The sequence below is a fragment of the Syngnathus scovelli genome, chromosome 5, assembly GCF_024217435.2.
Source record: "Syngnathus scovelli strain Florida chromosome 5, RoL_Ssco_1.2, whole genome shotgun sequence".
Classification (NCBI taxonomy): domain Eukaryota; kingdom Metazoa; phylum Chordata; class Actinopteri; order Syngnathiformes; family Syngnathidae; genus Syngnathus; species Syngnathus scovelli.
Genome location: NC_090851.1, coordinates 14,040,009 through 14,064,383, shown reverse-complemented (window position 1 = coordinate 14,064,383; position 24,375 = coordinate 14,040,009). Strand labels below are relative to the sequence as shown.

The window sequence follows — 24,375 nt, the reverse complement described above, 5'->3', positions numbered from 1 at the left end:
CACTTCCAGTTCATTCCGGGTTCATTGGGGCACTTCAGGGTCAATCCAAGATGGCCGCCACTCTGGAAGTGGGGGTCAAGGGTTGAATTGTGGAAGTGGGGGTGAAGGGGGTGAATATGGTAAGCATAAGGTGAACAAAGTGAATAAAGTTGGAATGGGTTGAATCGGTTGAAAAATGTAGAAATTAGAAGGGAAAAACTAAATTTTGGGAAAATTTGGTGTGAATTTCAAAATTGAAAATTTGGAAATTTTGCTAAGTGGGAAGGTGTGGAATAGGTAGGCAAAAGATGAACAGTTGAAAGTTGGAACGAGTTGAATCGGTGGAAAAATGTAGAAACTAGAAGTGAAAAACTAAATTTTGTGAAATTTTGCAAAATTTTGTGCAAATTTTAAAAGTGAAAACGTGAAATTTTTGAATTTGGCAAGTTTGGGAATGTCCCCAATGTGATTTGAATGTGTTGAAATAAGTGAATTTCAAACTGGAACAACAAAAATGTGAAATGTTGAATCTGCCATTAAGAATGAATGGGGAAAAAAATGCCACAAAATCGTGAATTTTGTGAAAACGGAAAATTTTTCGAACAAAAAAAATGTAAGCAGCCGTGTCATGAATATTTGGAATAAGTGAAAAGTGGAACGGAGTGAATCGGTTGAAGTATGTGGAAGGAGTTAAGCGTCAAAAAAGTGAGCGGAATAAGTAGAATAATAATAACTAGAATTTGCAATTCCTGAAGAAATTGCGTGTGAAGGTGAAGAGGTTGAATAAATACTTGGGGAATGTTGCAGAATGATGTTGAAAAGAGTTGAATCGGTTGAAAAATGTAGAAATTACAAGAGAAAAAGGAAATTTGGGAAAATTGGGTGTGAATTTCAAAATTGAAAATTTGGAATTTTGGGTAAGTGGGAAGTTGTGGAATAGGTAGGAAAATGATGAACAGTTGAAAGGTGGAATGGGTTGAATAAGTTGAAAATGTAGAAATTAGAGTAGAAAAACAAAATTGTAGAGAATTTTTGGTAAGTGGGAAGTTGTGGAATAGGAAGGCAAAAGAGGAACAGTTGAAAGTTGGAACGAGTTGAATCGGTTAAAAAATGTAGAAGTTAGAGCAAATCTTGAATCCTAATAGAGAATGAATGGGAATTAAAAGAAAAAAAAATTGCACCAAAAGTTTCTGAAATTTGGAACAAAAGGAAAGAAACGGCTTCAGGAGGTTCACTTTTGGGGTTAAAATGTTGAAATGGGTTTAATCGGGCAAAATTTGCAAAAGTTAGCGCAAATGTAGGTATTTAGGGCACTTAATGTTGAAATATGGTCATTTCCGGTTTGATTTGGGTCACTTCCGGTTTGATTAGAGGCACTTCCGGTCCAGCTGAGGTCACTTCCGGTTTATTTGGGGTCACTTCCGGTTGAAAAAGGTCACTTCCGGTTGAAAAAAGGTCACTTCCGGTTTGATTTGGGGTCACTTCCGGTTTGATTTGGGGTCACTTCCGGTTTACCTGAGGTCACTTCCGGTTCATTTGGGGTCAATTCCGGTTTGATTTGGGGCACTTCCAGTTCATTCCGGGTTCATTGGGGCACTTCAGGGTCAATCCAAGATGGCCGCCACTCTGGAAGTGGGGGTCAAGGGTTGAATTGTGGAAGTGGGGGTGAAGGGGGTGAATATGGTAAGCATAAGGTGAACAAAGTGAATAAAGTTGGAATGGGTTGAATCGGTTGAAAAATGTAGAAATTAGAAGGGAAAAACTAAATTTTGGGAAAATTTGGTGTGAATTTCAAAATTGAAAATTTGGAAATTTTGCTAAGTGGGAAGGTGTGGAATAGGTAGGCAAAAGATGAACAGTTGAAAGTTGGAACGAGTTGAATCGGTGGAAAAATGTAGAAACTAGAAGTGAAAAACTAAATTTTGTGAAATTTTGCAAAATTTTGTGCAAATTTTAAAAGTGAAAACGTGAAATTTTTGAATTTGGCAAGTTTGGGAATGTCCCCAATGTGATTTGAATGTGTTGAAATAAGTGAATTTCAAACTGGAACAACAAAAATGTGAAATGTTGAATCTGCCATTAAGAATGAATGGGGAAAAAAATGCCACAAAATCGTGAATTTTGTGAAAACGGAAAATTTTTCGAACAAAAAAAATGTAAGCAGCCGTGTCATGAATATTTGGAATAAGTGAAAAGTGGAACGGAGTGAATCGGTTGAAGTATGTGGAAGGAGTTAAGCGTCAAAAAAGTGAGCGGAATAAGTAGAATAATAATAATAACTAGAATTTGCAATTCCTGAAGAAATTGCGTGTGAAGGTGAAGAGGTTGAATAAATACTTGGGGAATGCTGCAGAATGATGTTGAAAAGAGTTGAATCGGTTGAAAAATGTAGAAATTACAAGGGAAAAGGAAATTTGGGAAAATTGTGTGTGAATTTCAAAATTGAAAATTTGGAATTTTGGGTAAGTGTGAAGTTGTGGAATAGGTAGGAAAATGATGAACAGTTGAAAGGTGGAATGGCTTAAATAAGTTGAAAAATGTAGAAATTAGAGTAGAAAAACAAAATTGCAGAGAATTTTTGGTAAGTGGGAAGTTGTGGAATAGGAAGGCAAAAGAGGAACAGTTGAAAGTTGGAACGAGTTGAATCGGTTAAAAAATGTAGAAGTTAGAGCAAATCTTGAATCCTAATAGAGAATGAATGGGAATTAAAAGAAAAAAAATTGCACCAAAATTTTTTGAAATTTGGGACAAAAGGTAGAAAGGCTTCAGGAGGTTCACTTTTGGGGTTAAAATGTTGAAACGGGTTTAATCGGGCAAAATTTGCGAAAGTTAGTGCAAATGTATGTATTTAGGGCACTTAATGTAGAAATATGGTCACTTCCGTTTTGATTTGGGTCACTTCCGGTCTATTTGGGTCACTTCCGGTTTGATAAGAGGCACTTCCTGTCTAGCTGAGGTCACTTCCGGTTTAAAAAGGTCACTTCCGGTTTAAAAAGGTCACTTCCGGTTTGATTTGGGGTCACTTCCGGTTTACCTTAGGTCACTTCCGGTTCATTTTGGGTCAATTCCGGTTTGATTTGGGGCACTTCCGGTTCATTCCGAGTTCATTGGGGCACTTCAGGGTCAATCCAAGATGGCCGCCACTCTGGAAGTGGGGGTCAAGGGTTGAATTGTGGAAGTGGGGGTGAAGGGGGTGAATATGGTAAGCATAAGGTGAACAAAGTGAATAAAGTTGGAATGGGTTGAATCGGTTGAAAAATGTAGAAATTAGAAGGGAAAAACTAAATTTTGGGAAAATTTGGTGTGAATTTCAAAATTGAAAATTTGGAAATTTTGCTAAGTGGGAAGGTGTGGAATAGGTAGGCAAAAGATGAACAGTTGAAAGTTGGAACGAGTTGAATCGGTGGAAAAATGTAGAAACTAGAAGTGAAAAACTAAATTTTGTGAAATTTTGCAAAATTTTGTGCAAATTTTAAAAGTGAAAACGTGAAATTTTTGAATTTGGCAAGTTTGGGAATGTCCCCAATGTGATTTGAATGTGTTGAAATAAGTGAATTTCAAACTGGAACAACAAAAATGTGAAATGTTGAATCTGCCATTAAGAATGAATGGGGAAAAAAATGCCACAAAATCGTGAATTTTGTGAAAACGGAAAATTTTTCGAACAAAAAAAATGTAAGCAGCCGTGTCATGAATATTTGGAATAAGTGAAAAGTGGAACGGAGTGAATCGGTTGAAGTATGTGGAAGGAGTTAAGCGTCAAAAAAGTGAGCGGAATAAGTAGAATAATAATAACTAGAATTTGCAATTCCTGAAGAAATTGCGTGTGAAGGTGAAGAGGTTGAATAAATACTTGGGGAATGTTGCAGAATGATGTTGAAAAGAGTTGAATCGGTTGAAAAATGTAGAAATTACAAGGGAAAAAGGAAATTTGGGAAAATTGGGTGTGAATTTCAAAATTGAAAATTTGGAATTTTGGGTAAGTGGGAAGTTGTGGAATAGGTAGGAAAATGATGAACAGTTGAAAGGTGGAATGGGTTGAATAAGTTGAAAATGTAGAAATTAGAGTAGAAAAACAAAATTGTAGAGAATTTTTGGTAAGTGGGAAGTTGTGGAATAGGAAGGCAAAAGAGGAACAGTTGAAAGTTGGAACGAGTTGAATCGGTTAAAAAATGCAGAAGTTAGAGCAAATCTTGAATCCTAATAGAGAATGAATGGGAATTAAAAGAAAAAAAAATTGCACCAAAAGTTTCTGAAATTTGGAACAAAAGGAAAAAAACGGCTTCAGGAGGTTCACTTTTGGGGTTAAAATGTTGAAATGGGTTTAATCGGGCAAAATTTGCAAAAGTTAGCGCAAATGTAGGTAATTAGGGCACTTAATGTTGAAATATGGTCATTTCCGGTTTGATTTGGGTCACTTCCGGTTTGATTAGAGGCACTTCCGGTCTAGCTCAGGTCACTTCCGGTTTATTTGGGGTCACTTCCGGTTTAAAAAGGTCACTTCCGGTTTAAAAAGGTCACTTCCGGTTTGATTTGGGGTCACTTCCGGTTTACCTGAGGTCACTTCCGGTTCATTTGGGGTCACTTCCGGTTTGATTTGGGTCACTTCCGGTCTATTTAGGTCACTTCCGGTTTGATTACAGGCACTTCCGGTCTATTTAGGTCACTTCCGGTTTGATTAGAGGCACTTCCGGTCTAGCTGAGGTCACTTCCGGTTTATTTGGGGTCACTTCCGGTTGAAAAAGGTCACTTCCGGTTTGATTTGGGGTCACTTCCGGTTTGATTTGGGGTCACTTCCGGTTTACCTGAGGTCACTTCCGGTTCATTTGGGGTCAATTCCGGTTTGATTTGGGGCACTTCCAGTTCATTCCGGGTTCATTGGGGCACTTCAGGGTCAATCCAAGATGGCCGCCACTCTGGAAGTGGGGGTCAAGGGTTGAATTGTGGAAGTGGGGGTGAAGGGGGTGAATATGGTAAGCATAAGGTGAACAAAGTGAATAAAGTTGGAATGGGTTGAATCGGTTGAAAAATGTAGAAATTAGAAGGGAAAAACTAAATTTTGGGAAAATTTGGTGTGAATTTCAAAATTGAAAATTTGCAAATTTTGCTAAGTGGGAAGGTGTGGAATAGGTAGGCAAAAGATGAACAGTTGAAAGTTGGAACGAGTTGAATCGGTGGAAAAATGTAGAAACTAGAAGTGAAAAACTAAATTTTGTGAAATTTTGCAAAATTTTGTGCAAATTTTAAAAGTGAAAACGTGAAATTTTTGAATTTGGCAAGTTTGGGAATGTCCCCAATGTGATTTGAATGTGTTGAAATAAGTGAATTTCAAACTGGAACAACAAAAATGTGAAATGTTGAATCTGCCATTAAGAATGAATGGGGAAAAAAATGCCACAAAATCGTGAATTTTGTGAAAACGGAAAATTTTTCGAACAAAAAAAATGTAAGCAGCCGTGTCATGAATATTTGGAATAAGTGAAAAGTGGAACGGAGTGAATCGGTTGAAGTATGTGGAAGGAGTTAAGCGTCAAAAAAGTGAGCGGAATAAGTAGAATAATAATAATAATAACTAGAATTTGCAATTCCTGAAGAAATTGCGTGTGAAGGTGAAGAGGTTGAATAAATACTTGGGGAATGTTGCAGAATGATGTTGAAAAGAGTTGAATCGGTTGAAAAATGTAGAAATTACAAGGGAAAAAGGAAATTTGGGAAAATTGGGTGTGAATTTCAAAATTGAAAATTTGGAATTTTGGGTAAGTGGGAAGTTGTGAAATAGGTAGGAAAATGATGAACAGTTGAAAGGTGGAATGGGTTGAATAAGTTGAAAATGTAGAAATTACAGTAGAAAAACAAAATTGTAGAGAATTTTTGGTAAGTGGGAAGTTGTGGAATAGGAAGGCAAAAGAGGAACAGTTGAAAGTTGGAACGAGTTGAATCAGTTAAAAAATGTAGAAGTTAGAGCAAATCTTGAATCCTAATAGAGAATGAATGGGAATTAAAAGAAAAACAAATTGCACCAAAAGTTTCTGAAATTTGGAACAAAAGGAAAAAAACGGCTTCAGGAGGTTCACTTTTGGGGTTAAAATGTTGAAATGGGTTTAATCGGGCAAAACTTGCAAAAGTTAGCGCAAATGTAGGTAATTAGGGCACTTAATGTTGAAATATGGTCATTTCCGGTTTGATTTGGGTCACTTCCGGTTTGATTAGAGGCACTTCAGGTCTAGCTGAGGTCACTTCCGGTTTATTTGGGGTCACCTCCGGTTTGAAAAGGTCACTTCCGGTTGAAAAAGGTCACTTCCGGTTCGATTTGGGGTCACTTCCGGTTTGATTTGGGGTCACTTCCGGTTTACCTAAGGTCACTTCCGGTTCATTTGGGGTCAATTCCGGTTTGATTTGGGGCACTTCCAGTTCATTCCGGGTTCATTGGGGCACTTCAGGGTCAATCCAAGATGGCCGCCACTCTGGAAGTGGGGGTCAAGGGTTGAATTGTGGAAGTGGGGGTGAAGGGGGTGAATATGGTAAGCATAAGGTGAACAAAGTGAGTAAAGTTGGAATGGGTTGAATCGGTTGAAAAATGTAGAAATTAGAAGGGAAAAACTAAATTTTGGGAAAATTTGGTGTGAATTTCAAAATTGAAAATTTGGAAATTTTGCTAAGTGGGAAGGTGTGGAATAGGTAGGCAAAAGATGAACAGTTGAAAGTTGGAACGAGTTGAATCGGTGGAAAAATGTAGAAACTAGAAGTGAAAAACTAAATTTTGTGAAATTTTGCAAAATTTTGTGCAAATTTTAAAAGTGAAAACGTGAAATTTTTGAATTTGGCAAGTTTGGGAATGTCCCCAATGTGATTTGAATGTGTTGAAATAAGTGAATTTCAAACTGGAACAACAAAAATGTGAAATGTTGAATCTGCCATTAAGAATGAATGGGGAAAAAAATGCCACAAAATCGTGAATTTTGTGAAAACTGAAAATTTTTCGAACAAAAAAAATGTAAGCAGCCGTGTCATGAATATTTGGAATAAGTGAAAAGTGGAACGGAGTGAATCGGTTGAAGTATGTGGAAGGAGTTAAGCGTCAAAAAAGTGAGCGGAATAAGTAGAATAATAATAATAATAATAATAATAATAATAATAAAGGACAGCAATAACAATAGTGTGAAGGTCTTCACCTTCACACTAACTAGAATTTGCAATTCCTGAAGAAATTGCGTGTGAAGGTGAAGAGGTTGAATAAATACTTGGGGAATGTTGCAGAATGATGTTGAAAAGAGTTGAATCGGTTGAAAAATGTAGAAATTACAAGGGAAAAAGGAAATTTGGGAAAATTGGGTGTGAATTTCAAAATTGAAAATTTGGAATTTTGGGTAAGTGGGAAGTTGTGGAATAGGTAGGAAAATGATGAACAGTTGAAAGGTGGAATGGGTTGAATAAGTTGAAAATGTAGAAATTAGAGTAGAAAAACAAAATTGTAGAGAATTTTTGGTAAGTGGGAAGTTGTGGAATAGGAAGGCAAAAGAGGAACAGTTGAAAGTTGGAACGAGTTGAATCGGTTAAAAAATGTAGAAGTTAGAGCAAATCTTGAATCCTAATAGAGAATGAATGGGAATTAAAAGAAAAAAAAATTGCACCAAAAGTTTCTGAAATTTGGAACAAAAGGAAAGAAACGGCTTCAGGAGGTTCACTTTTGGGGTTAAAATGTTGAAATGGGTTTAATCGGGCAAAATTTGCAAAAGTTAGCGCAAATGTAGGTATTTAGGGCACTTAATGTTGAAATATGGTCATTTCCGGTTTTATTTGGGTCACTTCCGGTTTGATTAGAGGCACTTCCGGTCCAGCTGAGGTCACTTCCGGTTTATTTGGGGTCACTTCCGGTTGAAAAAGGTCACTTCCGGTTGAAAAAGGTCACTTCCGGTTTGATTTGGGGTCACTTCCGGTTTGATTTGGGGTCACTTCCGGTTTACCTGAGGTCACTTCCGGTTCATTTGGGGTCAATTCCGGTTTGATTTGGGGCACTTCCAGTTCATTCCGGGTTCATTGGGGCACTTCAGGGTCAATCCAAGATGGCCGCCACTCTGGAAGTGGGGGTCAAGGGTTGAATTGTGGAAGTGGGGGTGAAGGGGGTGAATATGGTAAGCATAAGGTGAACAAAGTGAATAAAGTTGGAATGGGTTGAATCGGTTGAAAAATGTAGAAATTAGAAGGGAAAAACTAAATTTTGGGAAAATTTGGTGTGAATTTCAAAATTGAAAATTTGGAAATTTTGCTAAGTGGGAAGGTGTGGAATAGGTAGGCAAAAGATGAACAGTTGAAAGTTGGAACGAGTTGAATCGGTGGAAAAATGTAGAAACTAGAAGTGAAAAACTAAATTTTGTGAAATTTTGCAAAATTTTGTGCAAATTTTAAAAGTGAAAACGTGAAATTTTTGAATTTGGCAAGTTTGGGAATGTCCCCAATGTGATTTGAATGTGTTGAAATAAGTGAATTTCAAACTGGAACAACAAAAATGTGAAATGTTGAATCTGCCATTAAGAATGAATGGGGAAAAAAATGCCACAAAATCGTGAATTTTGTGAAAACGGAAAATTTTTCGAACAAAAAAAATGTAAGCAGCCGTGTCATGAATATTTGGAATAAGTGAAAAGTGGAACGGAGTGAATCGGTTGAAGTATGTGGAAGGAGTTAAGCGTCAAAAAAGTGAGCGGAATAAGTAGAATAATAATAATAACTAGAATTTGCAATTCCTGAAGAAATTGCGTGTGAAGGTGAAGAGGTTGAATAAATACTTGGGGAATGTTGCAGAATGATGTTGAAAAGAGTTGAATCGGTTGAAAAATGTAGAAATTACAAGGGAAAAAGGAAATTTGGGAAAATTGGGTGTGAATTTCAAAATTGAAAATTTGGAATTTTGGGTAAGTGGGAAGTTGTGGAATAGGTAGGAAAATGATGAACAGTTGAAAGGTGGAATGGGTTGAATAAGTTGAAAATGTAGAAATTAGAGTAGAAAAACAAAATTGTAGAGAATTTTTGGTAAGTGGGAAGTTGTGGAATAGGAAGGCAAAAGAGGAACAGTTGAAAGTTGGAACGAGTTGAATCGGTTAAAAAATGTAGAAGTTAGAGCAAATCTTGAATCCTAATAGAGAATGAATGGGAATTAAAAGAAAAAAAAATTGCACCAAAAGTTTCTGAAATTTGGAACAAAAGGAAAGAAACGGCTTCAGGAGGTTCACTTTTGGGGTTAAAATGTTGAAATGGGTTTAATCGGGCAAAATTTGCAAAAGTTAGCGCAAATGTAGGTAATTAGGGCACTTAATGTTGAAATATGGTCATTTCCGGTTTGATTTGGGTCACTTCCGGTTTGATTAGAGGCACTTCCGGTCTAGCTCAGGTCACTTCCGGTTTATTTGGGGTCACTTCAGGTTTAAAAAGGTCACTTCCGGTTGAAAAAGGTCACTTCCGGTTTGATTTGGGGTCACTTCCGGTTTGATTTGGGGTCACTTCCGGTTTACCTGAGGTCACTTCCGGTTCATTTGGGGTCAATTCCGGTTTGATTTGGGGCATTTCCAGTTCATTCCGGGTTCATTGGGGCACTTCAGGGTCAATCCAAGATGGCCGCCACTCTGGAAGTGGGGGTCAAGGGTTGAATTGTGGAAGTGGGGGTGAAGGGGGTGAATATGGTAAGCATAAGGTGAACAAAGTGAATAAAGTTGGAATGGGTTGAATCGGTTGAAAAATGTAGAAATTAGAAGGGAAAAAACTAAATTTTGGGAAAATTTGGTGTGAATTTCAAAATTGAAAATTTGGAAATTTTGCTAAGTGGGAAGGTGTGGAATAGGTAGGCAAAAGATGAACAGTTGAAAGTTGGAACGAGTTGAATCGGTGGAAAAATGTAGAAACTAGAAGTGAAAAACTAAATTTTGTGAAATTTTGCAAAATTTTGTGCAAATTTTAAAAGTGAAAACGTGAAATTTTTGAATTTGGCAAGTTTGGGAATGTCCCCAATGTGATTTGAATGTGTTGAAATAAGTGAATTTCAAACTGGAACAACAAAAATGTGAAATGTTGAATCTGCCATTAAGAATGAATGGGGAAAAAAATGCCACAAAATCGTGAATTTTGTGAAAACGGAAAATTTTTCGAACAAAAAAAATGTAAGCAGCCGTGTCATGAATATTTGGAATAAGTGAAAAGTGGAACGGAGTGAATCGGTTGAAGTATGTGGAAGGAGTTAAGCGTCAAAAAAGTGAGCGGAATAAGTAGAATAATAATAATAATAATAATAATAATAATAATAATAATAATAAAGGACAGCAATAACAATAGTGTGAAGGTCTTCACCTTCACACTAATAACTAGAATTTGCAATTCCTGAAGAAATTGCGTGTGAAGGTGAAGAGGTTGAATAAATACTTGGGGAATGTTGCAGAATGATGTTGAAAAGAGTTGAATCGGTTGAAAAATGTAGAAATTACAAGGGAAAAAGGAAATTTGGGAAAATTGAGTGTGAATTTCAAAATTGAAAATTTGGAATTTTGGGTAAGTGGGAAGTTGTGGAATAGGTAGGAAAATGATGAACAGTTGAAAGGTGGAATGGGTTGAATAAGTTGAAAATGTAGAAATTAGAGTAGAAAAACAAAATTGTAGAGAATTTTTGGTAAGTGGGAAGTTGTGGAATAGGAAGGCAAAAGAGGAACAGTTGAAAGTTGGAACGAGTTGAATCGGTTAAAAAATGTAGAAGTTAGAGCAAATCTTGAATCCTAATAGAGAATGAATGGGAATTAAAAGAAAAAAAAATGCACCAAAAGTTTCTGAAATTTGGAACAAAAGGAAAGAAACGGCTTCAGGAGGTTCACTTTTGGGGTTAAAATGTTGAAATGGGTTTAATCGGGCAAAATTTGCAAAAGTTAGCGCAAATGTAGGTATTTAGGGCACTTAATGTTGAAATATGGTCATTTCCGGTTTGATTTGGGTCACTTCCGGTTTGATTAGAGGCACTTCCGGTCCAGCTGAGGTCACTTCCGGTTTATTTGGGGTCACTTCCGGTTTATTTGGGGTCACTTCCGGTTGAAAAAGGTCACTTCCGGTTTGATTTGGGGTCACTTCCGGTTTGATTTGGGGTCACTTCCGGTTTACCTGAGGTCACTTCCGGTTCATTTGGGGTCAATTCCGGTTTGATTTGGGGCACTTCCAGTTCATTCCGGGTTCATTGGGGCACTTCAGGGTCAATCCAAGATGGCCGCCACTCTGGAAGTGGGGGTCAAGGGTTGAATTGTGGAAGTGGGGGTGAAGGGGGTGAATATGGTAAGCATAAGGTGAACAAAGTGAATAAAGTTGGAATGGGTTGAATCGGTTGAAAAATGTAGAAATTAGAAGGGAAAAACTAAATTTTGGGAAAATTTGCTGTGAATTTCAAAATTGAAAATTTGGAAATTTTGCTAAGTGGGAAGGTGTGGAATAGGTAGGCAAAAGATGAACAGTTGAAAGTTGGAACGAGTTAAATCGGTGGAAAAATGTAGAAACTAGAAGTGAAAAACTAAATTTTGTGAAATTTTGCAAAATTTTGTGCAAATTTTAAAAGTGAAAACGTGAAATTTTTGAATTTGGCAAGTTTGGGAATGTCCCCAATGTGATTTGAATGTGTTGAAATAAGTGAATTTCAAACTGGAACAACAAAAATGTGAAATGTTGAATCTGCCATTAAGAATGAATGGGGAAAAAAATGCCACAAAATCGTGAATTTTGTGAAAACGGAAAATTTTTCGAACAAAAAAAATGTAAGCAGCCGTGTCATGAATATTTGGAATAAGTGAAAAGTGGAACGGAGTGAATCGGTTGAAGTATGTGGAAGGAGTTAAGCGTCAAAAAAGTGAGCGGAATAAGTAGAATAATAATAATAATAACTAGAATTTGCAATTCCTGAAGAAATTGCGTGTGAAGGTGAAGAGGTTGAATAAATACTTGGGGAATGCTGCAGAATGATGTTGAAAAGAGTTGAATCGGTTGAAAAATGTAGAAATTACAAGGGAAAAGGAAATTTGGGAAAATTGGGTGTGAATTTCAAAACTGAAAATTTGGAATTTTGGGTAAGTGGGAAGTTGTGGAATAGGTAGGAAAATGATGAACAGTTGAAAGGTGGAATGGGTTGAATAAGTTGAATGGGTTGAATAAGTTGAAAAAAGTAGAAATTAGAGTAGAAAACCAAAATTGAACAGTTGAAAGTTGGAACGAGTTGAATCGGTTAAAAAATGTAGAAGTTAGAGCAAATCTTGAATCCTAATAAAGAATGAATGGGAATTAAAAGAAAAAAAAATTGCGCCAAAATCTTTTGAAATTTGGAACAAAAGGAAAAAAACGGCTTCAGGAGGTTCACTTTTGGGGTTAAAATGTAGAAACGGGTTTAATCGGTCAAAATTTGCAAAAGTTAGCGCAAATGTAGGTATTTTGGGCACTTAATGTTGAAATATGGTCACTTCCGGTTTGATTTGGGTCACTTCCGGTCTATTTGGGTCACTTCCGGTTTGATTAGAGGCACTTCCGGTCCAGCTGAGGTCACTTCCGGTTTATTTGGGGTCACTTCCGGTTTAAAAAGGTCACTTCCGGTTTGATTTGGGGTCACTTCCGGTTTGATTTGGGGTCACTTCCGATTTACCTGAGGTCACTTCCGGTTCATTTGGGGTCAATTCCGGTTTGATTTGGGGCACTTCCAGTTCATTCCGGGTTCATTGGGGCACTTCAGGGTCAATCCAAGATGGCCGCCACTCTGGAAGTGGGGGTCAAGGGTTGAATTGTGGAAGTGGGGGTGAAGGGGGTGAATATGGTAAGCATAAGGTGAACAAAGTGAATAAAGTTGGAATGGGTTGAATCGGTTGAAAAATGTAGAAATTAGAAGGGAAAAACTAAATTTTGGGAAAATTTGGTGTGAATTTCAAAATTGAAAATTTGGAAATTTTGCTAAGTGGGAAGGTGTGGAATAGGTAGGCAAAAGATGAACAGTTGAAAGTTGGAACGAGTTGAATCGGTGGAAAAATGTAGAAACTAGAAGTGAAAAACTAAATTTTGTGAAATTTTGCAAAATTTTGTGCAAATTTTAAAAGTGAAAACGTGAAATTTTTGAATTTGGCAAGTTTGGGAATGTCCCCAATGTGATTTGAATGTGTTGAAATAAGTGAATTTCAAACTGGAACAACAAAAATGTGAAATGTTGAATCTGCCATTAAGAATGAATGGGGAAAAAAATGCCACAAAATCGTGAATTTTGTGAAAACGGAAAATTTTCCGAACAAAAAAAATGTAAGCAGCCGTGTCATGAATATTTGGAATAAGTGAAAAGTGGAACGGAGTGAATCGGTTGAAGTATGTGGAAGGAGTTAAGCGTCAAAAAAGTGAGCGGAATAAGTAGAATAATAATAATAACTAGAATTTGCAATTCCTGAAGAAATTGCGTGTGAAGGTGAAGAGGTTGAATAAATACTTGGGGAATGCTGCAGAATGATGTTGAAAAGAGTTGAATCGGTTGAAAAATGTAGAAATTACAAGGGAAAAGGAAATTTGGGAAAATTGGGTGTGAATTTCAAAACTGAAATTTTGGAATTTTGGGTAAGTGGGAAGTTGTGGAATAGGTAGGAAAATGATGAACAGTTGAAAGGTGGAATGGGTTGAATAAGTTGAATGGGTTGAATAAGTTGAAAAAAGTAGAAATTAGAGTAGAAAACCAAAATTGAACAGTTGAAAGTTGGAACGAGTTGAATCGGTTAAAAAATGTAGAAGTTAGAGCAAATCTTGAATCCTAATAAAGAATGAATGGGAATTAAAAGAAAAAAAAATTGCGCCAAAATCTTTTGAAATTTGGAACAAAAGGAAAAAAAACGGCTTCAGGAGGTTCACTTTTGGGGTTAAAATGTAGAAACGGGTTTAATCGGGCAAAATTTGCAAAAGTTAGCGCAAATGTAGGTATTTTGGGCACTTAATGTTGAAATATGGTCACTTCCGGTTTGATTTGGTCACTTCCGGTCTATTTGGGTCACTTCCGGTTTGATTAGAGGCACTTCCGGTCTAGCTGAGATCACTTCCGGTTTATTTGGGGTCACTTCCGGTTGAAAAAGGTCACTTCCGGTTTGATTTGGGGTCACTTCCGGTTTGATTTGGGGTCACTTCCGATTTACCTGAGGTCACTTCCGGTTCATTTGGGGTCAATTCCGGTTTGATTTGGGGCACTTCCAGTTCATTCCGGGTTCATTGGGGCACTTCAGGGTCAATCCAAGATGGCCGCCACTCTGGAAGTGGGGGTCAAGGGTTGAATTGTGGAAGTGGGGGTGAAGGGGGTGAATATGGTAAGCATAAGGTGAACAAAGTGAATAAAGTTGGAATGGGTTGAATCGGTTGAAAAATGTAGAAATTAGAAGGGAAAAACTAAATTTTGGGAAAATTTGGTGTGAATTTCAAAATTGAAAATTTGGAAATTTTGCTAAGTGGGAAGGTGTGGAATAGGTAGGCAAAAGATGAACAGTTGAAAGTTGGAACGAGTTGAATCGGTGGAAAAATGTAGAAACTAGAAGTGAAAAACTAAATTTTGTGAAATTTTGCAAAATTTTGTGCAAATTTTAAAAGTGAAAACGTGAAATTTTTGAATTTGGCAAGTTTGGGAATGTCCCCAATGTGATTTGAATGTGTTGAAATAAGTGAATTTCAAACTGGAACAACAAAAATGTGAAATGTTGAATCTGCCATTAAGAATGAATGGGGAAAAAAATGCCACAAAATCGTGAATTTTGTGAAAACGGAAAATTTTCCGAACAAAAAAAATGTAAGCAGCCGTGTCATGAATATTTGGAATAAGTGAAAAGTGGAACGGAGTGAATCGGTTGAAGTATGTGGAAGGAGTTAAGCGTCAAAAAAGTGAGCGGAATAAGTAGAATAATAATAATAATAATAAAGGACAGCAATAACAATAGTGTGAAGGTCTTCACCTTCACACTAATAATAATAAAGGACAGCAATAACAATAGTGTGAAGGTCTTCACCTTCACACTAATAACTAGAATTTGCAATTCCTGAAGAAATTGCGTGTGAAGGTGAAGAGGTTGAATAAATACTTGGGGAATGTTGCAGAATGATGTTGAAAAGAGTTGAATCGGTTGAAAAATGTAGAAATTACAAGGGAAAAAGGAAATTTGGGAAAATTGGGTGTGAATTTCAAAATTGAAAATTTGGAATTTTGGGTAAGTGGGAAGTTGTGGAATAGGTAGGAAAATGATGAACAGTTGAAACGTGGAATGGGTTGAATAAGTTGAAAATGTAGAAATTAGAGTAGAAAAACAAAATTGTAGAGAATTTTTGGTAAGTGGGAAGTTGTGGAATAGGAAGGCAAAAGAGGAACAGTTGAAAGTTGGAACGAGTTGAATCGGTTAAAAAATGTAGAAGTTAGAGCAAATCTTGAATCCTAATAGAGAATGAATGGGAATTAAAAGAAAAAAAAATTGCACCAAAAGTTTCTGAAATTTGGAACAAAAGGAAAGAAACGGCTTCAGGAGGTTCACTTTTGGGGTTAAAATGTTGAAATGGGTTTAATCGGGCAAAATTTGCAAAAGTTAGCGCAAATGTAGGTATTTAGGGCACTTAATGTTGAAATATGGTCATTTCCGGTTTGATTTGGGTCACTTCCGGTTTGATTAGAGGCACTTCCGGTCCAGCTACGGTCACTTCCGGTTTATTTGGGGTCACTTCCGGTTGAAAAATGTCACTTCCGGTTGAAAAAGGTCACTTCCGGTTTGATTTGGGGTCACTTCCGGTTTGATTTGGGGTCACTTCCGGTTTACCTGAGGTCACTTCCGGTTCATTTGGGGTCAATTCCGGTTTGATTTGGGGCACTTCCAGTTCATTCCGGGTTCATTGGGGCACTTCAGGGTCAATCCAAGATGGCCGCCACTCTGGAAGTGGGGGTCAAGGGTTGAATTGTGGAAGTGGGGGTGAAGGGGGTGAATATGGTAAGCATAAGGTGAACAAAGTGAATAAAGTTGGAATGGGTTGAATCGGTTGAAAAATGTAGAAATTAGAAGGGAAAAACTAAATTTTGGGAAAATTTGGTGTGAATTTCAAAATTGAAAATTTGGAAATTTTGCTAAGTGGGAAGGTGTGGAATAGGTAGGCAAAAGATGAACAGTTGAAAGTTGGAACGAGTTGAATCGGTGGAAAAATGTAGAAACTAGAAGTGAAAAACTAAATTTTGTGAAATTTTGCAAAATTTTGTGCAAATTTTAAAAGTGAAAACGTGAAATTTTTGAATTTGGCAAGTTTGGGAATGTCCCCAATGTGATTTGAATGTGTTGAAATAAGTGAATTTCAAACTGGAACAACAAAAATGTGAAATGTTGAATCTGCCATTAAGAATGAATGGGGAAAAAAATGCCACAAAATCGTGAATTTTGTGAAAACGGAAAATTTTTCGAACAAAAAAAATGTAAGCAGCCGTGTCATGAATATTTGGAATAAGTGAAAAGTGGAACGGAGTGAATCGGTTGAAGTATGTGGAAGGAGTTAAGCGTCAAAAAAGTGAGCGGAATAAGTAGAATAATAATAATAATAATAATAAAGGACAGCAATAACAATAGTGTGAAGGTCTTCACCTTCACACTAATAAAGGACAGCAATAACAATAGTGTGAAGGTCTTCACCTTCACACTAATAACTAGAATTTGCAATTCCTGAAGAAATTGCGTGTGAAGGTGAAGAGGTTGAATAAATACTTGGGGAATGTTGCAGAATGATGTTGAAAAGAGTTGAATCGGTTGAAAAATGTAGAAATTACAAGGGAAAAAGGAAATTTGGGAAAATTGGGTGTGAATTTCAAAATTGAAAATTTGGAATTTTGGGTAAGTGGGAAGTTGTGGAATAGGTAGGAAAATGATGAACAGTTGAAAGGTGGAATGGGTTGAATAAGTTGAAAATGTAGAAATTAGAGTAGAAAAACAAAATTGTAGAGAATTTTTGGTAAGTGGGAAGTTGTGGAATAGGAAGGCAAAAGAGGAACAGTTGAAAGTTGGAACGAGTTGAATCGGTTAAAAAATGTAGAAGTTAGAGCAAATATTGAATCCTAATAGAGAATGAATGGGAATTAAAAGAAAAAAAAAATTGCACCAAAAGTTTCTGAAATTTGGAACAAAAGGAAAGAAACGGCTTCAGGAGGTTCACTTTTGGGGTTAAAATGTTGAAATGGGTTTAATCGGGCAAAATTTGCAAAAGTTAGCGCAAATGTAGGTAATTAGGGCACTTAATGTTGAAATATGGTCATTTCCGGTTTGATTTGGGTCACTTCCGGTTTGATTAGAGGCACTTCCGGTCTAGCTCAGGTCACTTCCGGTTTATTTGGGTCACTTCCGGTTTAAAAAGGTCACTTCCGGTTGAAAAAGGTCACTTCCGGTTTGATTTGGGGTCACTTCCGGTTTGATTTGGGGTCACTTCCGGTTTACCTGAGGTCACTTCCGGTTCATTTGGGGTCAATTCCGGTTTGATTTGGGGCACTTCCAGTTCATTCCGGGTTCATTGGGGCACTTCAGGGTCAATCCAAGATGGCCGCCACTCTGGAAGTGGGGGTCAAGGGTTGAATTGTGGAAGTGGGGGTGAAGGGGGTGAATATGGTAAGCATAAGGTGAACAAAGTGAATAAAGTTGGAATGGGTTGAATCGGTTGAAAAATGTAGAAATTAGAAGGGAAAAAACTAAATTTTGGGAAAATTTGGTGTGAATTTCAAAATTGAAAATTTGGAAATTTTGCTAAGTGGGAAGGTGTGGAATAGGTAGGCAAAAGATGAACAGTTGAAAGTTGGAACGAGTTGAATCGGTGGAAAAATGTAGAAACTAGAAGTGAAAAACTAAATTTTGTGAAATTTTGCAAAATTTTGTGCAAATTTTAAAAGTGAAAACGTGAAATTTTTGAATTTGGCAAGTTTGGGAATGTCCCCAATGTGATTTGAATGTGTTGAAATAAGTGAATTTCAAACTGGAACAACAAAAATGTGAAATGTTGAATCTGCCATTAAGAATGAATGGGGAAAAAAATGCCACAAAATCGTGAATTTTGTGAAAACGGAAAATTTTTCGAACAAAAAAAATGTAAGCAGCCGTGTCATGAATATTTGGAATAAGTGAAAAGTGGAACGGAGTGAATCGGTTGAAGTATGTGGAAGGAGTTAAGCGTCAAAAAAGTGAGCGGAATAAGTAGAATAATAATAATAATAACTAGAATTTGCAATTCCTGAAGAAATTGCGTGTGAAGGTGAAGAGGTTGAATAAATACTTGGGGAATGTTGCAGAATGATGTTGAAAAGAGTTGAATCGGTTGAAAAATGTAGAAATTACAAGGGAAAAAGGAAATTTGGGAAAATTGGGTGTGAGTTACAAAATTGAAAATTTGGAATTTTGGGTAAGTGGGAAGTTGTGGAATAGGTAGGAAAATGATGAACAGTTGAAAGGTCGAATGGGTTGAATAAGTTGAAAAATGTAGAAATTAGATTAGAAAAACAAAATTGTAGAGAATTTTTGGTAAGTGGGTAGTTGTGGAATAGGAAGGCAAAAGAAGAACAGTTCAAAGTTGGAACAAGTTGAATCGGTTAAAAAATGTAGAAGTTAGAGCAAATCTTGAATCCTAATAGAGAATGAATGGGAATTAAAAGAAAAAAAATTGCATCAAAATTTTTTGAAATTTGGAACAAAAGGAAAAAAACAGCTTTAGGAGGTTCACTTTTGGGGTTAAAATGTTGAAATGGGTTTAATCGGGCAAAATTTGCAAAAGTTAGCGCAAATGTAGGTATTTAGGGCACTTAATGTTGAAATATGGTCACTTCCGGTTTGATTTGGGTCACTTCCGGTCTATTTGGGTCACTTCCGGTTTGATTAGAGGCACTTCCGGTCTAGCTGAGGTCACTTCCGGTTTATTTGGGGTCACTTCCGGTTTAAAAAGGTCACTTCCGGTTTGATTTGGGGTCACTTCCGGTTTGATTTGGGGTCACTTCCGGTTTACCTGAGGTCACTTCCGGTTCATTTGGGGTCAATTCCGGTTTGATTTGGGGCACTTCCAGTTCATTCCGGGTTCATTGGGGCACTTCAGGGTCAATCCAAGATGGCCGCCACTCTGGAAGTGGGGGTCAAGGGTTGAATTGTGGAAGTGGGGGTGAAGGGGGTGAATATGGTAAGCATAAGGTGAACAAAGTGAATAAAGTTGGAATGGGTTGAATCGGTTGAAAAATGTAGAAATTAGAAGGGAAAAACTAAATTTTGGGAAAATTTGGTGTGAATTTCAAAATTGAAAATTTGCAAATTTTGCTAAGTGGGAAGGTGTGGAATAGGTAGGCAAAAGATGAACAGTTGAAAGTTGGAACGAGTTGAATCGGTGGAAAAATGTAGAAACTAGAAGTGAAAAACTAAATTTTGTGAAATTTTGCAAAATTTTGTGCAAATTTTAAAAGTGAAAACGTGAAATTTTTGAATTTGGCAAGTTTGGGAATGTCCCCAATGTGATTTGAATGTGTTGAAATAAGTGAATTTCAAACTGGAACAACAAAAATGTGAAATGTTGAATCTGCCATTAAGAATGAATGGGGAAAAAAATGCCACAAAATCGTGAATTTTGTGAAAACGGAAAATTTTTCGAACAAAAAAAATGTAAGCAGCCGTGTCATGAATATTTGGAATAAGTGAAAAGTGGAACGGAGTGAATCGGTTGAAGTATGTGGAAGGAGTTAAGCGTCAAAAAAGTGAGCGGAATAAGTAGAATAATAATAATAATAATAATAATAATAATAAAGGACAGCAATAACAATAGTGTGAAGGTCTTCACCTTCACACTAATAATAATAATAATAATAAAGGACAGCAATAACAATAGTGTGAAGGTCTTCACCTTCACACTAATAACTAGAATTGCAATTTCTGGAGAAATTGCGTGTGAAGGCGAAGACCTTCGCACTATTGTTATTCTACTTTTTTCGAAATGAAAGAAAGGAAAAATGAAAAAGGGAAATAAATGATGATAAATGATGAATAAAATATATGGGAAAATGACGAGAGTTACAAATGATAAACGTTAATAATAAGCGGGAAAAATAAAAAGGAAATTAAATTATTATAAAATAAATGGGAAAATGACAAAAGTTACAAATGATAAACGTTAAAAATGATAATCGGGAAGAATATAAAGGAAATTAAATTATTATAAAATAAATGGGAAAATGATAAAAGTTACAAATGATAAACGTTAAAAATGATAATCGGGAAGAATATAAAGGAAATAAAATTATTATAAAATAAATGGGAAAATGACAAAAGTTACAAATGATAAACATTATAAATGATAAGCGGGAAAAATATAAAGGAAAATAAAATTATTATAAAATAAATGGGAAAATGACGAGTTACAAATCATAAGCGTTAAAAATATTAAGTATTGAATAAAAAGGAAAAAAAATCATCACCCGCAGTTGGAATCGAACTCACACTGGAAGCGGCTAGAGTTAATAAGTGCCCTCGTTATCAATTGAGCTAATCAGTTTCCTTTTGGGAAACGGTAGAATTTGCTTAATGTGATGAATGTTCATGTTGAATGCGCCATTAAGAATGAATGTGTAATTTTATACCACAAATGTACTAATTATGCAAAAATGACAAATGTTTATAACGAAAAAAACTGAAGCCAGTGTCGTGTGAGTTTGTGTAATGGTGAGACGCCCAATGTGACACATGTAAAATTCGAACCCACGCAGGGAAATGGCTCGTGTTGAAATGCCATTAAGAATGAATGGGGATTTAAAAGTCACAAATTTGCTAATTACACAAAAACGGTAAATGTTATCAACAAAAAAAATGGTAGCAAGCATGACGTGAATATTTGGAATGTGTGAAAGTTTGAACGGGGTGAATCGGTTGAAGCATGTAGGACTAGTTAGGTGCCAAAAAAGTGGGAGGAATAAGTTGAATAATAATAATAATAACTAGAATTTGCAATTCCTGAAGAAATTGCGTGTGAAGGTGAAGAGGTTGAATAAATACTTGGGGAATGCTGCAGAATGATGTTGAAAAGAGTTGAATCGGTTGAAAAATGTAGAAATTACAAGGGAAAAGGAAATTTGGGAAAATTGGGTGTGAATTTCAAAACTGAAAATTTGGAATTTTGGGTAAGTGGGAAGTTGTGGAATAGGTAGGAAAATGATGAACAGTTGAAAGGTGGAATGGGTTGAATAAGTTGAATGGGTTGAATAAGTTGAAAAAAGTAGAAATTAGAGTAGAAAACCAAAATTGAACAGTTGAAAGTTGGAACGAGTTGAATCGGTTAAAAAATGTAGAAGTTAGAGCAAATCTTGAATCCTAATAAAGAATGAATGGGAATTAAAAGAAAAAAAAATTGCGCCAAAATCTTTTGAAATTTGGAACAAAAGGAAAAAAACGGCTTCAGGAGGTTCACTTTTGGGGTTAAAATGTAGAAACGGGTTTAATCGGTCAAAATTTGCAAAAGTTAGCGCAAATGTAGGTATTTTGGGCACTTAATGTTGAAATATGGTCACTTCCGGTTTGATTTGGGTCACTTCCGGTCTATTTGAGTCACTTCCGGTTTGAAAAGAGGCACTTCCGGTCTAGCTGAGGTCACTTCCGGTTTATTTGTGGTCACTTCCGGTTTAAAAAGGTCACTTCCGGTTTGATTTGGGGTCACTTCCGGTTTGATTTGGGTCACTTCCGGTCTATTTAGGTCACTTCCGGTTTGATTAGAGGTACTTCCGGTCTATTTAGGTCACTTCCGGTTTGATTAGAGGCACTTCCGGTCTAGCTGAGGTCACTTCCGGTTTATTTGGGGTCACTTCCGGTTTAAAAAGGTCACTTCCGGTTTGATTTGGGGTCACTTCCGGTTTGATTTGGGGTCACTTCCGGTTTACCTGAGGTCACTTCCGGTTCATTTGGGGTCAATTCCGGTTTGATTTGGGGCACTTCCAGTTCATTCCGGGTTCATTGGGGCACTTCAGGGTCAATCCAAGATGGCCGCCACTCTGGAAGTGGGGGTCAAGGGTTGAATTGTGGAAGTGGGGGTGAAGGGGGTGAATATGGTAAGCATAAGGTGAACAAAGTGAATAAAGTTGGAATGGGTTGAATCGGTTGAAAAATGTAGAAATTAGAAGGGAAAAACTAAATTTTGGGAAAATTTGGTGTGAATTTCAAAATTGAAAATTTGGAAATTTTGCTAAGTGGGAAGGTGTGGAATAGGTAGGCAAAAGATGAACAGTTGAAAGTTGGAACGAGTTGAATCGGTGGAAAAATGTAGAAACTAGAAGTGAAAAACTAAATTTTGTGAAATTTTGCAAAATTTTGTGCAAATTTTAAAAGTGAAAACGTGAAATTTTTGAATTTGGCAAGTTTGGGAATGTCCCCAATGTGATTTGAATGTGTTGAAATAAGTGAATTTCAAACTGGAACAACAAAAATGTGAAATGTTGAATCTGCCATTAAGAATGAATGGGGAAAAAAATGCCACAAAATCGTGAATTTTGTGAAAACGGAAAATTTTTCGAACAAAAAAAATGTAAGCAGCCGTGTCATGAATATTTGGAATAAGTGAAAAGTGGAACGGAGTGAATCGGTTGAAGTATGTGGAAGGAGTTAAGCGTCAAAAAAGTGAGCGGAATAAGTAGAATAATAATAATAATAATAATAATAATAATAATAATAAAGGACAGCAATAACAATAGTGTGAAGGTCTTCACCTTCACACTAATAATAATAATAATAATAAAGGACAGCAATAACAATAGTGTGAAGGTCTTCACCTTCACACTAATAAAGGACAGCAATAACAATAGTGTGAAGGTCTTCACCTTCACACTAATAATAATAATAACTAGAATTTGCAATTCCTGAAGAAATTGCGTGTGAAGGTGAAGAGGTTGAATAAATACTTGGGGAATGCTGCAGAATGATGTTGAAAAGAGTTGAATCGGTTGAAAAATGTAGAAATTACAAGGGAAAAGGGAAATTTGGGAAAATTGGGTGTGAATTTCAAAATTGAAAATTTGGAATTTTGGGTGTGGGAAGTTGTGGAATAGGTAGGAAAATGATGAACAGTTGAAAGGTGGAATGGGTTGAATAAGTTGAATGGGTTGAATAAGTTGAAAAAAGTAGAAATTAGAGTAGAAAACCAAAATTGAACAGTTGAAAGTTGGAACGAGTTGAATCGGTTAAAAAATGTAGAAGTTAGAGCAAATCTTGAATCCTAATAAAGAATGAATGGGAATTAAAAGAAAAAAAAATTGCGCCAAAATCTTTTGAAATTTCGAACAAAAGGAAAAAAAACGGCTTCAGGAGGTTCACTTTTGGGGTTAAAATGTAGAAACGGGTTTAATCGGTCAAAATTTGCAAAAGTTAGCGCAAATGTAGGTATTTTGGGCACTTAATGTTGAAATATGGTCACTTCCGGTTTGATTTGGGTCACTTCCGGTCTATTTGGGTCACTTCCGGTTTGATTAGAGGCACTTCCGGTCCAGCTGAGGTCACTTCCGGTTTATTTGGGGTCACTTCCGGTTTAAAAAGGTCACTTCCGGTTTGATTTGGGGTCACTTCCGGTTTGATTTGGGGTCACTTCCGGTTTACCTGAGGTCACTTCCGGTTCATTTGGGGTCAATTCCGGTTTGATTTGGGGCACTTCCAGTTCATTCCGGGTTCATTGGGGCACTTCAGGGTCAATCCAAGATGGCCGCCACTCTGGAAGTGGGGGTCAAGGGTTGAATTGTGGAAGTGGGGGTGAAGGGGGTGAATATGGTAAGCATAAGGTGAACAAAGTGAATAAAGTTGGAATGGGTTGAATCGGTTGAAAAATGTAGAAATTAGAAGGGAAAAACTAAATTTTGGGAAAATTTGGTGTGAATTTCAAAATTGAAAATTTGGAAATTTTGCTAAGTGGGAAGGTGTGGAATAGGTAGGCAAAAGATGAACAGTTGAAAGTTGGAACGAGTTGAATCGGTGGAAAAATGTAGAAACTAGAAGTGAAAAACTAAATTTTGTGAAATTTTGCAAAATTTTGTGCAAATTTTAAAAGTGAAAACGTGAAATTTTTGAATTTGGCAAGTTTGGGAATGTCCCCAATGTGATTTGAATGTGTTGAAATAAGTGAATTTCAAACTGGAACAACAAAAATGTGAAATGTTGAATCTGCCATTAAGAATGAATGGGGAAAAAAATGCCACAAAATCGTGAATTTTGTGAAAACGGAAAATTTTTCGAAAAAAAAAAATGTAAGCAGCCGTGTCATGAATATTTGGAATAAGTGAAAAGTGGAACGGAGTGAATCGGTTGAAGTATGTGGAAGGAGTTAAGCGTCAAAAAAGTGAGCGGAATAAGTAGAATAATAATAATAATAATAACTAGA

The 24,375-nt window shown here is 36.5% G+C and overlaps 1 long non-coding RNA gene across 1 annotated transcript; it reads left to right on the top strand.

Moving 5' to 3' along the window:
* The first annotated feature begins 11,007 nt into the window (after window positions 1-11,007).
* Window positions 11,008-23,234, top strand: LOC137840304 (uncharacterized). Its single transcript, XR_011086860.1, has 2 exons — window positions 11,008-12,590; window positions 21,649-23,234. It is a non-coding gene; the product is annotated as an uncharacterized lncRNA (long non-coding RNA).
* The last annotated feature ends 1,141 nt before the right edge of the window (window positions 23,235-24,375 follow it).